At 46.5% G+C, this 15,646-nt stretch overlaps 1 long non-coding RNA gene across 1 annotated transcript in view; it reads right to left on the reverse strand.

The window, feature by feature from the left end:
* Window positions 1-796: 796 nt before the first annotated feature.
* The window catches only part of LOC146822198 (uncharacterized), a 70,872-nt gene continuing 56,022 nt past the window's right edge, over window positions 797-15,646 (reverse strand). The window contains exon 3 of the long non-coding RNA XR_014962817.1: window positions 797-1,218. This is a non-coding gene — a long non-coding RNA (uncharacterized LOC146822198). The remainder of the gene's footprint in view (window positions 1,219-15,646) is intronic.

A 15,646-nucleotide genomic window follows, 5' to 3' on the forward strand; every position in this document is an offset into this window, starting at 1 on the left:
TAACCCCTTCAGTGCCCATGACGAGCTGGACTCGTCATGGGCCGCGGTGGCGCTGTGCCCATGACGAGTCCAGCTCGTCATAGACCCCGCCCGCTAATGCAACGGCCGGCACAGGGCGGGGAAAGGGGCGGGCACTGAAGGGGTTAAAGGGGATGGAAGGAGGAGAGGTTCATGTAATAGCTGAACTGCACATTGTGAATTTGAGAAACCGGAGTTCAATCCCAGCTTCCTTGCTTGATTTCATTGTGTGATCCTTGTCAATTGCTTGTCAATTACTGTACTTCCTGTGCCGTGCTTTCCTTTATGAACTAATTTTAGTATGTTGGCAAATACTTTTGGATATGCTTACTTCATCTTTCTGAAAGAATAGTTCTCCATTGCCCACTGTGTTGCTGATTCTACTTTAGAGTATTGAAACATTTGTATTGATATTATGAGGGTGGGGTTTTGGGTACTTCAGAACTTAGAATTTGAGGGTTTCCCATTGGAAAGCCTGCTAGTCTACACAGCACAGGCTTTGCAAAGAAAACAATTCTTGGCTACAAAGTAACCGAGCTGGTTATAGATTATGGATTGTAGTGTGTTCATAATAACATTTTACATAACAAAGGAGTTTAACGTGAATCAGAGTGTAATGGTGTAAAGTGTAATGGTTTTCATGAATTCAAGACAATAAAAACTGTAATATTTTAATAACTTTACTTCATATACATGACTTTATTCAACCTTTGTTTTACAGAATGAAAACCTTCATAAGGCATAGCTTCTACATTAAAGTAATACATTCATAGGAAAAGGAGACAATGTACTCGATCAAGGATTTGCAACAACAAACAAATCACCCGTTTTTGATGGTAAAAAACAACAATTTAGAATAACAATTGTACAGATTTTGATAACATTTTAATACAAGTTTATGTTTGCAGAAAATGAAGTAATTATCCTTGAGGGTTTATCATATATAATTGATAGCCAATTGACAATATTTGATACTAAATGAAGCATTATCCATTCAGAGTTCAAGCTATGAAGCAGTGAAAGCAGTAACTAGAGAAATGCCAGCTTTAATTCCCAAAGAAGGCATTGCTTTAAACTAAGAATTTTGACTCTCTTGTCGAGGTGATGAAGGCATAGTATGAAAGGGACCATAATCACTCTGGTACCTAGAATAGGGAGTAAGCTTCATTTGAGGATGGATTCACACCGGGTGGGGGAAACCTGGAAATATACAAGAATACAGTGAGTGAGGCATAAATCATTATATGAGTACTTACAACACATACTGAGAAGGCCAATGTGAAACTCTAAAAACACAGAAACTTGTTGGAGGTTAGTATCAATGGAATAATTGTGCAGGCTTCTTGAAAGGGACACAATTCTTGCATTACAAGAGACTTTGGAAACAGCATTCAATAATTGGTTATTTGTGTAGGTTTACTTAAAGTTTGCCACAAACCGTTTAAATTCTTAACATTAGAAAAATAAAATAACAACATATATTAACTTCCTGATTTAGACATTGGTGGATGGGTACTCCACCATAAACATTAAGGATATCCCATCCACCTTATTACAGTTTTCCTTTTTTACTGATTTTTACAGAAAAATATAGACAGGAACCTGGGGAAAAATACAGAAAATTGCCATTCTTTTGGGTAACTCTCCATGCTGTGATTCTTGAATTTCAGACCAATAGCTATACAGATTAACTGCATGGGGAGTTAAAAAAAAGAAATGAGATTTCCTAAAATCCCGGCATATCTCTACATATGTCTGAGCTATCATGCGAATAATTTCATGTACATATTTTATTCAATTATATTTTGCTGTATAATGTCATAAAACCTGGCAGGTATCGAAATGTGAGTGCAATTTAATCAATAAATGTGCAAATATATCAGTTATGACTTCATTTGTTCACAAAACACTGAGGGGCCGATCTACAAGAAAGTAACGCAGCGCGGTGCCGCAAGTTATTTTGTTGCGCCGCGCTGCATTAGTTTTAAAGCACAATGTTGTGACATATTTACATCAATATGTCGCATCTCCGTGCTTCCCCCTGTGCTGGAGCACAAAATGCTACCATGAGCCGGTGCAGGCACCCTTGCACCATGGTGCAAGGACGCCTGCATCATGGAGAGATTGTTTTTGTGCAGGAAGGGACACCTTCCTGCACAAAAACAATACATTGAGGTGATTTCCACTTCCAATGTGTGATGTAGAATGCAGCACGCATTGAAAGAGGAAAAAAACTAGAAGAAATGAAAACATTTCTCCTCGTTGCACCTCGCTACGCCACCAATAGGGTGGCGTAGCATTCTGACGCATTTCCAGATTTACGATTTCTCGTAACTCTGGATATGTATCAGTGGACATGGTGTTGCGTGGGAACATCCACAGCAGCACCCATATCACGCCCCTAACACGCAAAGTGTTGCGTGAACAGGGGCGATATTTGCAAGTACAGGTTAAGTCACGCTGGGTGATTTTACCTGTGCTTGTAAATATCACTAAGCAGGCTGCGCCACCGGTATGTCACGCAACGTGATGCACCGGCGGGGCAAGGGGCTTGTAAATCTGCTCCTCAATATGGGAAAATACAGACAGAAATGTTCAACAAATGAACACCATATAACTCGTAGGCCTAGATATAATGCACTGGTACTAAGGAGGAAAGGATATCCATCACGTTTGTGATGGAGTAACCTATCTGCCAACCTCTAAATCAGGAAATATGTCATTTTCTTAAATATGCAAAAATTGACAAGGTTTAACATCAGTTTCAACATGGAAACAGAAATGTAACAGACTATTTTTCTTTATAAAATAGCTTATTATGGGAGATTCATCTGTTTATAAACACTTCCCCTCAGATGCCCATGAAAGCCTTGAAAACTATGGAGTTCTCTCCTAGCTCATTTCACCGAGACTAACCCGCTTAATTACACTCACTGTGAATTTCCAATATCATTAGATTTACCATATTTAATCCCACTCATTATGAAGAACATATTGGGTCACATAGGTATATTGAGCTGCAAATTTTGGTTTAAGTGCACCGCTCCTTCATGGGAAGGGACCTCCTGCTCCAGCAGACAGTATAGGCAGGCCAAATTAGCAGAAAACTAAGCAGAGTTAAGAAGGGACTAATGACTCTGTAGTGTCAATGTCTCTTTCCTATAGGCAATGGGGGCACAACCAAGATATCTGGTGAGCAGTTCAAAGTCTTATTTTGCAAATCACGAAGTCCAATATGATTGACGCTTCACTCTCCCATGTCCCGCCGCCAAAGACATTGTCCTCAAAAATGAATTCCACAAAAGGAAAGAAGCGTCAATGTATCTGCTATGATATCCAATCAGTTATTGTTTTTTGAGAATCAAATCCATAGGCAAACATTTCATATGTGTTTTCCATGTATTAATTCAAAGGAAAATCATAGCTTCAAAATATAACAGTATCCAATCGTCAGCCAAATATAACAATATCCAATCATCAGCCTACGTGTTTCGTCCTCACTTGGACGTCATCAGGGCTGGAAAAAAGGATAAGCAACAAATCAATATAAATCCCTATGTATTTTTAGATAATCAATAATTCAATCAAATTCCCCAAAATGTAAACATCATATCAATTTCATTCTTCACCAGCCCCTTCGTGTCTGCTTATTTACAATCTAATTTCCAAATATTATCCCCATAAAGAAAGTTCCATTAATGTTTTTTTGGATGGAAAACATCATGTGGTATCAGCACCCTCCTTATTGCTACCACTTCAATCCTAATCAATTTCTCTCCTTTACTATATACACTGTTGTTGCCATGCACCATGAAATTATATTTAAAGTTCTGGCAAAAATTAATCATACATAAATCTCTTAAATACTTATTCATCATTAACTCCCCAACAGCAATACTGACTGCTAAATTTCTTTAGTCGCCTTTTGGAACATACATCCAATGTATCTCCTAAGCATTTATCCTTAAAGTTCTTCAGCTCTTCATTAGCTCAACCCATACAAGTGGAAAAGGTTGCCCTGAACATAAAAAAACATATATGTCTGCTTAAAACCAATTTATAAAGACCCGTTTGCTTGGGGAAATTATTTTGATAATCTCATTTTTATATTTAACTTTTTACATACCCCCAAACAAAGACATAATAAGAAAATGGAATCCTGTACCTTTTTTCCTAATTATTATCCAACTATGTGACAAGAGAACACAAATACTTACTGTTCTTTTTATTATTAGTCACCAGGCTCTATAGATCTATTGCTCAAAAGCCCCACTCAGCCAAAGCTCCCCCATATCACCTCCTGGTTCTCACCTCTTGCCAGAGTGTCGTATACTCTGGTCTTCTTTACACGGACTGGCCTGATAAATTCCGCTGTAGAATTGACCATCTAGAGAACCTGTATTTCAATGTACCAAATGACCAATAGGAAGTCGCTATTTCAAGCCTCTGAATTAGCATTGCTACAACCGCATTTCCCTCTCTGGTCCTCACAGTACTTGACCAATCACCTTTCACGAGCCAATGGTACTATTATTTGAGCCAATCGCCCATCAGTTTTATTTTCATGACAGTTTTCCCTCTAGTCCTCACTTATTCTGACCAATCATGAGTCAAATATACTCCTTCCCTACCTCCCATGTGTCTATGTGTCAGGACTTCCGCCTGACCTGCCTGACGTTGGGCAGTAATGTGTTGCCATCTCCAATGACGTTGCCACAAAATTCAAATAATATATAAGATTAGTTATAAAAGCCACCAATAACTATACTGTCTACGTTTTTTGGAAACTACTATTCACGTGGTCGTTGCAAGTCGAAATACTGACTGAAAAATCGTAATTCTATTCACAGCCAAGCGCACTCAGGAATTACGATGACTGACCAGCCTGGAGGTGGGCATTTTTATCACATGACTATCACTTCCTGTCCCTTTTACGTACCATGTAAAGGGTTGCGTTGAGTATGGACAATATCGATCACACAAAAATATTTTTTTAATTAATTACATGTCTAAGTTTTTGTTAACTCATTCGAATTATATTTAAATTCTTTCATCCCCAGTAATTATTTTGACACTACCTGACCTATCCAGAATTGTGCGTGATGACATTACAAATGGTCAAAGTTATACAGGCATCTAAGCACTTATCATATGGTATCTAAATAATCATTCATTTATTGTGATTAAATTCAAATTAGTTGCTTTACAATTATTAATACGATCCTGCCTGACCTGTTTGCGATTTTATGTCGTGACATTTCACCTAATCTCAGTCGAGTACAGGTTGTATATTACGGCTTGCAGTAACCAAACGGATATGTCCTAATAATAGCTATTACCGCAAATATCAATGTACCATCCCAAGTAAATACTAAAAAATGTGTATACCTCCAACATATTGTCAAACAGCCTGCGCTAGATGCAGGCCATTTGCTCATTCTCAAAAAAAAAATCTTATTTGAGGGGCTGCTTCCACCAAATAAAGAGAACGGCAATGGGTTCCAGGTTTGCTCCCTCTTACGTGAACCTCTTCATGGGGTTGTTTGAAAGGGAGAATGACTGGATCAAGAGAGCTGACAAATTGACATACTTGATTTTGTTTTGGTGTCGCTTCATTGACGACATTTTACTAATTTGGAGGGGCACAGGACAAGAACTAATGGAGTACTTTGCATTTCTGAACAGTAATGAGTTTAATGTTGAATTCACTATGAGTCATCATACTCATCAGATTGAATTTTTGGATGTGCAATTGTTTGTAGTTGATAAATACAAAGCAAACTATTTAGAAAGAAAACAGCCACAAATTCGATCCTCAGAGCAGACAGTGCTCATCCCCCATAGGTAATTAACCGCTTTGATGCGGCACACATTTCCCTGCTGTGCGGGTGAACTCTACACGTGCGCAAATCGGACAGCCACCAGCTGTCCGACGCACAAGCCCACCGTGACCTTAGACGGCGGGGGCCGTCCGACGCACGGAAGAAGTTAAAGGAATACCGCATGGGGAGATGGTGCGAATCAGGAGAAATTGCAGTCTGGACGAAGACATCAATAGGGAACTAAATGAGTTACATTCATGGCTCTCAAATAGGGGATATTCTGGAGAGGGTCTGAGGAAAGCAAGAACCAGGGTGGGCACAATGAGAAGGGATGCCACACTTATCCAAAAGGAAAAGGTCCCAGCAATTGAACGTTTGGCCTTTATCTCGACTTTCAATACTTTGCATGACGAAATATATAAAATACTGAACAGAAACTGGAACTTACTGAAGGTGGTGCCTGGTTTAACAAGGATCATTGCAGACAGACTAGCAGTCACCTACAGAATATGTCCCCCAATCAGAAATCTAATTAATAGGAACAACATAGAACCTAGGAATATTAGGGGAGGGAATTGGCTCCCAGCCCAACCTAAGGGATTCATTACATGTGGTTCATGCAATGTTTGTGCGGTTGGAATCAATTGGATTAAAGAGTTCAATTACAATACTGTTAGAACCCGGAGTTTCTAATTGGGAATGGTATGTACCTTTGTCAAGTAGGGACCCTTTGTCTACGTCAGGGCAAGGACGTTACACGCTGTAGATAACCCCTGCTCACTCCCTTGGTAGCTTGGCACGAGCAGTCAGGCTTATCTCAGAGGCAGTGTGTTAAGCATTTGTGAACACATACAGTAATATAGATGAACCACTACAAACGTACACCACACCGGGATGTATCAAAAATAAGTAAGCTTTTATATAATTAACACAAGACCTTAACGGCAAAAGATTCCACAGTACAAATATGCTTTACGGTTACTCAAAAATAGGCTTTAGCTTCAAGTGTCTCTTGCAACAGATAACCCCAACGGGAGATATCGCTTCAATGCACAAAAGAGTTCTCGGGGTACAGCCCGCCTACGAGGAGCGCAGCGTGGGGCTCGGAGTACCTCCAGCATCAGGGAGCTGTGATGTCGTGTGGCACTTATTAGCGTTGGTTCCTTACTTCAGGGGAAAGCAATGCGGCGGGGCCCTAGATGCGGATGCAGGCAGGGGGCGGCTTCGGTCCTTACGGGAGGGAAGGTGACGTTACGGCAGTGCCGGCACCACTGGTCGTTGCGGTGTCATTGAGTCAGTGAAATGCTGGTTCACTCTTGTCAATGGTCGGCTCCGCCCAGATGGTGATCTTGGAGCCAGTGCAGCCCAGCGGCAGGCGTCGGTCTACGGGGTGAGTCGGAGCGGCGCTCACGGTCATGTTTGCAGAAATTGGCATTGTTGGCTGGCTTGAGTTGCAGAGTTCCTCTGTAGCAACTGAAACCGCAGTTCCAGCCCTCGTTCAAACAGAAGAGGTGAAGTCGTTGGTATCCCTGCGTCTTCAAACAGGAGGCTAGCTCGACTCTAGCCCTTGGAGAATATTCGGCAAGATGATGAAAGTTTCTTCCTTGGTCCTTTCTACCTCTCCTTGGCACGAGAGACACCACCACAGGCCAACCCACTACAGCGCCATGGCAGAGGGGCAGTATAACCCCTGAAGTCTCCGGGTGCTCTTCCTCGGCAGAGGGTCGTCTTGTTCATTCCCAAAGTGATCCTAAAGTTCTGGGGTCAGGGCCCCAATATTTATACTCCTACATCCCTTTGTCCTGGAGGGCAGAGGGTCCTGTGCCCAGACCAAACCAGTTTCAGGTGCCTTCGACCAGGTGTGCTCTTCTCCTTTGTCGGGGATGGCTAGGGTCTTCAGACGCTCCACAGGAAGTGGAGCCAGCACCGGGGGAGATGGCCCCGCTCTATTCAGACCCAGGCGCCTGCTCATCCCACCTTTCTCGCAACGATCGGCCTAGTGCCGTCACGCCCTACTCACAAACTCAGACGTCCAATACACACGCTAGCAGAAGCTGGCTGAATGGTTAGGCCAGAAAATAAAAGAGGTATTTTCAAGCACAGAATGTTAAAATCATCTTTCCTAAAAGATGTATCTTCCCATTCTGGGTTCAGGCATACTAAACTCGACTCTCTACCTGGTTCCCTGAGCCAGTTACGATTATAGGAAACTATCATCAAAACTGCCCTGTCTGGCCTAAGGGGAACCGGTAGTCTTGCAATAGTGAAAAACGAGCTCGTGGGTAATTCACTACCAGGTCATACCACACACTTTAAGGCATTACCTGCCTTCAACAGACAACACACCCTGCCCGCAGGCCTTCTGTAGGGGTGACTACCATGTCACAAAGGGAAGGGTCACAGACCGGCGAGTGGGTGCACTCGCCGAGTCACACAACGGCACATGCTGCGTACGGCGCTCTGCGGTGGCAGGCCCAAGTCATACTTTACGGGGAACTCCGGTGGGTGGCACAATCGGTGCTGCGAGCAGACCAGTCGCTTTTGAATTACAAGTCCCGGGCACCCCTGTGCATGATACGAGGGTCTGACAGTAAATCAAAATACCACTCATGGAATCACAAATTCAACATTACTTTTCTCAGGGAGCACTTGCACTGCACACTTGAGAGCAGTGGTGCAGTGCCCAAAGCGTCTAAACCAGCAACCATCAAAAAAACAGAGGAGGCAATCCGTCAGAAAAAGAGGAGGGAGACCCACGCCAATGGTACCAGGTCTAACTCGTGTCCCCTCCAGCTGAAATGTGGGGAGAACTACCCATCCCCTGGGAGTTCTCTTCACTAAGGCGGAAAAATCTGGACAGACCATCAGCATTGGCGTGTTCTGTGCCAGGGCGGTGTTTACCCGTGAAGTCCATCCCCTTTAGGGAAATGGACTACCTCAACAACTTCGGATCCTCACCCCTCATCTGCATCAACCATCTGAGGGACCTGTGTTCTGTCTGAACTCAAAAGTGAGTCCCAAACAGGTATGGTCCCAGCTTCTTCAGCGCCCAGACCACAGCAAATGCCTCACGCTTTATCGCACTCCACCTCTGTTTCCGTGGAAGTAACCTCCGACTGATGATAGCTACGGGTTGATCTAGGCCGTCCTCATTCACTTGTGACAGCACAGCTCCCACCCCATGCTCTGAAGCGTGTGTCTGGACAACAAATTCTTTAGACAAGTTGGGCGCCTGAAGTATGGGTGCGGTACACATGGCAGTCTTCAGGGCGTCAAAAGCCTTCTGACAGGTGTCAGTCCAATTCACTCTCTTGGGCTGCTTCCGGGAAGTCAGCTCCGTCAGGGGTGCAAGGATGTTGCCATACCCCTTGACCAACCTCCTGTAGTACCCCTTGAGTCCTAGAAAGGCCCTCACCTGCGTCTGAGTCTTCGGGGGTTCCCACGCCAGGATGGTATCAATTTTGGGTTGTAAGGGTGCCACCTGGCCGTTCCCTACTTGGTGCCCAAGTACACCATGGAAGCCTGCCCGATCTGGCACTTACTCACCTTGATCATGAGGCCTGCCTTCGGCAGTGCCATCAACACTTCCCAGAGGTGCCGTAAGTGTTCTTCCCAACTAGCGCTGAACACTGTGATGTCGTCCAGGTAGGCGGCACTGAAATCAACACCTGGTTGACCAACCTCTGAAACGTGGCAGGGGCGTTCTTCATCCCAAAGGGCATAACCCTGAACTGGTAGTGCCCATCTGGTGTGGAGAACGCTGACCTCTCCTTTGCCCCATCGGTCAAGGCGATCTGCCAGTACCCAGATGTTAGATCAAACGTGCTGAGGTACCATGCAGCCCCTAGCCGATCAACGAGCTCGTCAGCTCTGGGGATGGGGTGTGCGTCAGTCCTTGTGACTGAATTGAGTCCTCTCTAATCCACACAGAACTGTAGTTCGGGTGTGCTACTGGCTGCGGCAGCCTTCGGGAACAAGACCACTGGGCTAGCCCACGGGCTGTGAGATGACTCAATCACCCCTAAGGCAAACATCTTAAGGACCTCCTCCTTGGTGTGAGCTCTGACCCTGTCAGTCACTCGGTAAGCCTTGTGCTTCACCGGAGGACTGTCGCCAGTATCCACGCCGTGGACGCACCACTCGGTGACACCGGGAACCAGGGAGAACAAGTCAGAAAATTGCCCCAACAGTTAGTGACAATCTTGCTGCTGCTCGGGTGTCAGGGTGGTCCAGAGGTGGGCCCCATCCACTGACCCATCCTGCTCAGTTGCCGACAGGAGGTCCGGAAGAGGCTCCGTTTCCCCTTCCATCCCATCATCCATCACTAAGAGCATGCCCACTTTGGACCGCTCTAAGTGGGGCTTTAGGCGGTTAACGTGTAGGACCCGCAAAGGGTTCCTAGGTCTGCAAGTTCACCAGGTAGGTGACTTCACTCTCGCGCTCCACCACCTCGAAGGGTCCAGTCCACCTGTCCTAGAGCGCACGGGGTTCGACAGGTGCCATGACCCAAACCTTCTGTCCAGGCTGAAGCTTGATCAGAGTGGCATTCTGATCATACCACCGCTTCATCTCCTCCTGGCTGGCCTCCAGATTTGCCTGAGCGAGCTGTTGGAAGTGCCTAGTTTGGTTCCGGAAGGCCAGCATGTAACTGTACACATCCTGAGGAGGTTTCCTGGGAGATTGCTCCCAGCCTTCTTTGACAAAATTCAAAGGTCCTCGTACAGGGTGCCCGTATAGCAGCTCAAAGGGACTGAACCCTAGGGACCTCTGCGGCACCTCATGGTACGCAAACAAAAGGCATGGCAAGAGGACGTCTCATGGGTTTCTCGAGACCCATTATCATGCCCTTGAGGGTTCGGTTGAACCTTTTAACCAGCCCATTACCTTGAAGGTGGTAAGTAGTGGTGAACGTATACGTTACATCGCACTCCTTCCATAGAGACTTCATATAGTTCGATATGAAGTTTGTACCTTGGTCAGACACTACCTCTCGGGGAAACCCCACTCTGGGAAAAAAAACACCAGTGCACGTCCCACCACGGGGGTTGTCACTGTCCGCAGAGGTATGGCTTCTGGGTACCGGTTGGCATGGTCCACCAAGACCAGGATGAACCTGTTGCCCATGGCTGTCTTGGGGGTCCAGTGGCCCCACAATGTCAATTCCCACTCGCTCAAAGGGGGTACTGACGACCGGGAAGATCTGGAGCGGAGCCTTCTGCTTCCTTCCGCTCTTCCCACTTGCCTGGCAAGTTTGGCTGGTCCTACAATGAGTGTACTCTTCCACATCTGGGGCCAGTAGAAATTGGTGACAAGCCTTTCGAAGGTCTTGTCCTGCCCCAGATGTCCACCTAAAGGAACGTCATGAGCCAACCTCTGTAGGAAGGCTCAAAAGTGCTGGGGTACCACCAGCACACGGGCCGACCCAGGCTACGCAACCTTAGGCTCGCTATACAGGAGGTCATTCTCCCAGTATATCCAATGTGAACCGGTCTGATCAACTGCTGCCTGATTCGTGGCCTGTTGCCGCAAACCCAGGAGAGAGGGGCATTTCTTTTGCTCTGTGTAAAACTCTTCCCCGGAGGGCCCTCCTTCTTGCTACCAATAGGTCAGCTCAGGTAGGTCCCCCAGTTCAGCCACTTGTTCCCCCGTCTGTACCAGGGCATCCCCCTCAAGGTCTGCCTCCTCTTGGACCGCAGATATAGTGGGGGACGGCCTCCCATGCACCTCCCTCTCTTCTTCAAGGCAGGTCTCTGGGCCATACTCTCTGGCTCCAGAGTCTTGTGTACACCCTTACTAGCTGCCATTGCTCGGGTGGTCACACAGGCACACTCTGGCAGACCCAACATCTCCAAGTGTGCATTTTGCTCCACCTTCGCCCAAAGAGAGCTCTCCAAATCGTTGCCCAGCAGGCAATCTACAGCCATGGCAGGCCTCACAGCTACCTGGAGAGTACCTGACACCCTCCCCCACTCAAAGGGAACCCGAGCCACCTCACACTGGCTCTGCGAGTTGTCTGCTGCCACCACGGGGCAGAAAGCATGAGGGATGACCTGCTCTTTGGACACCAGCCGGCAACTGATGGCAATCACACTCACCCCGGTGTCTCGTAGAGCCTTCACCCTATGGCCATTGATAGTCATCCACTGCCTGTATGTTTTAGTGTTATCAGGCAGCCGGGTCCCAGAGACCATCTCACAGTCTCCTAGCGAGACAAGGGACATTTCTGCGGGACCCCATCCACCTTGGGCACCCGTCTCCTCTCTTCCCAGGGCTACACTAGCCAGCTGTCGGAGGTGCACGCGGCGGTGCCTTGGAGTCCTTCTGAGGACAGTCTGCAAAGCGGTGACCCTCCTTGCCACACGCAAAGCACTTGAAGGAGCCCCTCTGAATGGGTTTACCCGTCAGAGCCTCGGGTTTCTTCTCTTGGGGAGGTTGGGAACCTTTCCCTTGGTTCCCTTGGGGATTACTATGGGGCCCTTTCTTGAACTCCCGCTGTTTACCCCTGTCCCCCCCACTCCTCTGCTGGGGATCCTGCCCACCTTTGGCAGAATCTCCCACATGACCCTTGTGGACCCTGGTGCTGACCCAGCGGTCAGCCTTCCCAGCAAGTTTCCTCGGATTGGACAACTTACTGTCAATTAAATGCTGGCGTAGCCCTGGAAAACAGTTAGCGGCCAAGTGCTCCCATGCAAACAAATCATAGAGCGCTTCAAACGTATCCACCTTGCTACCCTCTACCCAACCGTCCATCGCTCTGCAGAAAAATGACTGATACTCCACCCAGGTAGTTGCCTCCAGCTTCTTACAGTTTCTAAATCTCTGCCTATACAGCTCGGGGTCAAACCATACCTTGTCATCAGGGCACCATTCATGTGGTCGTACGACATCCTATGCTCGCTGGGCAGGTCTAACAACGTATCCCTCCCATTACTCACAAAGCGACCCCACAACCCCGCTCCCCAATCCTTCTCAGGGACCCGGTGGGCCATCATTGCGATCTCGTAGGCTGCAAACCACTGCCCTATATCCTCCTGCCTGTGAAATTCCTTTATCACATCTTTTGGAATGTGGACTCGGCCTTCTGCAGGCACAGACGGTGCGCTGCCACCAGAGGAATTGAGCTCTAGACCCTTTGCCTTGATCTTCAACTCCCTCAACATTCTTTCATGCTCCAACCGCATTCTGTTTATCTCTAAGGACGCCCGACTAATCTCAAGGTCCCTCTGATCTTCTAACGTGAGCTTGGCCATCTCCAACCAGTGCATCCGGTCTCACTCTCTGTCTTCCAACTCTGCAGAAGATAGACCCTTGGAAGAGGTGCCACTGCCAGGCGGGAAGGGCACCCCTGCCCTGGCCGGAATCAACAGATTATCCAGCTGCCCTTCTCCGTCCCTGGCTGGCTCCACCACCATCAGGGGGGCATGTCGTGCTTCGACCCAGGCCCTCAGCGCATTTTGGTACTCATCTTTCTTGGTGACCAGGGGTCGCCACTTTCAGTTTCCGGCAGAAGTACTTCAACTGTTTCACGTTGTAGCTTTCCAACCTTTCTTCCTCGAACTCCAGATCCACGGATGTTATTGATGCCGGTTGGCTCATGAAAGCAAAAATAGGCGGTTCCAATGAGGTCGACTGATCTCCCTCCAAGGAGAGAATCAGCTGCGTGTCATCTGCATAATTTACGATGTTAATATTATGCTCTTTGATGACCGTAATCAGGGATTTCATATAAATATTGAATAAAATAGGGCTGATTGCCGAGCCCTGTGGCATGCCATGTGAGATGTTAATAAAGGCAGATTGGTAAGGGGGGAGGGACACTGCTTGCTTTCTGTCTGAAAGAAAAGACTGAAATCACTTAAGAGCACAGCCCATCACCTCCACCTCCCTCAACCTACTCAGCAGAGTCCCATGGTTGACCGTGTTGAAGGTGGCACATCCAAGCTCATCCATCATGGTCACCAAGGCTGTCTCCGTGCCATGAGCAGGCCAAAAACCAAACTGGACCTCCTCCAACAATTTATGCTGTTCCAGATGATTAGAGAGAGTACTGCTGACCACTCGTTCTGTAATCTTGGACGGAAAAGGCAAAAGAGAAATAGACCTATAATTCTTGGGACACTCTGGGTCAAGACAGGGCTTCTTTAACAGAGGTGTCACCAGTGCCTGTTTTCAGTGGGACGGCACCACTCCACTAGAGAGGGGTTGATGGCAGATTGACCGAAGTGTAGGAAACAGCTCTGCCTCAAACTCTTTCCAAATTTTATGTGGCACGGGATCCAATGGGAAACCAAAAGAGGTACCCCGAGCTACCTTGCAGAAGTCCTCCACATCCAGAGGCCCAAACTCCGTTAAATAATTAATGGCCATGCTTTCTGAGGTTTTAATAGAAGCATCAGTGCCTCTCTCTACAATATCACTGAGACCCATAGTGTCAGCGATTTCAGGTGGCGGTTGCTGACGACCCCCCCCAGATCATCAATGATAATTTTAATTTTATCATTAAAGAACTTGGCTAAATTGTTACAAAGTTCTTGAGAGGGGGGTATCCGCTTCTTAGTGCACTCAGGGCTAGTGAGGCTATTCAAGATGTTAAAAATGCTTTATGAGCTATTGGGGGCAGTAAGAATCAAATTAGAAAAATATTCTACCTTGACCCTGTTGATCTCCTTCTTATAACATACAATCTTCCATTTCCATGTGTGTTTGTCCTTGTCCAAATAGCCCCGTCTCCACGTCCTCTCAGCACGTTTACAAACTGATTTCAGATTTTTTAAATTATCATTAAACCAAGGGGCCGATGGTCTACCCTTGCTTCTGTGTTTTTTTTAACGGAGCTAGCGTGTCAAGAACCGCAGTAATCTTCATGCAGAGGGATACATAGTTCTCCTCCACCTGCTTGTCTGCTGAAAAGCAGTCTTCTACCTGAAACAAAGGGGCTAAACCCCTCTTACGCAGGAGAGCCTTCCAATCTCTACCAACTTAATCATTCAAGGTACCGGCTGCCCGGGGATTATAAGTTGCAATGTCCACAAAAAATGTGATCAAAAAGTGGTCAGACCGGTCCATAGGCAAAATTTCCACGATGTTAAGGTGACGAGCCTCTGAGAAAATCAGATCAAGTATGTGCCCACCCTTATGAGTTGGCTTTGCCACCTGCTGAAAAAGGACAAGGCTCTCACATGAGTGGAGAACATTAGAGTAGCCTGAATCAAGGGGTCCGTTCAACCAAAGATTAAAATCACCCAGAATAACCAATCTGCGGTGAGCGGCGACCATATTGGTAAAAATCTCCAGCAACGACTGTTGCTGAAGCACACAAAAAACCCCAGGGGGTCTATAACAGATAATCCCTGTTAAAACATGAGCCTGATCGTTCTTGATAGCAAAGCGAAGTAGTTCAAAACCTTCAACCACATCAATATCGATGGTGACCAAATTCCAGGTGTCTTTATAGATCACAATGACTCCACCACCCCTCCCCCTCAATCTTGGTTTATGGCAGATTTTGTAACCGGGCAGGCATGCCCAACCAGGATCAACCTCACAGTCTAAGTGGGTCCAGGTCTCTGTCATGAACAGAACCTCCAAATGATGAAGTTCCAACATCAATTGAATTTCCACACTGTGCTTGGGCAAAGATCTTACATTTAGTACCCCACAGTTCAAAAGATCTTTAGTCAGAAAGTCAGAGGTCGGAGAAGCAGACTCAGCAAACCTAAAGTTCCCATTATCTTTACCCCACTCACCATTATAGTGAAGCTCTTCACTAATATAGCTGACGGGGCGACCACCTCTATCAGGTCCCA

Source organism: Triturus cristatus, chromosome 6 (assembly GCF_964204655.1).
Source record: "Triturus cristatus chromosome 6, aTriCri1.1, whole genome shotgun sequence".
Taxonomy (NCBI): Eukaryota; Metazoa; Chordata; class Amphibia; order Caudata; family Salamandridae; genus Triturus; species Triturus cristatus.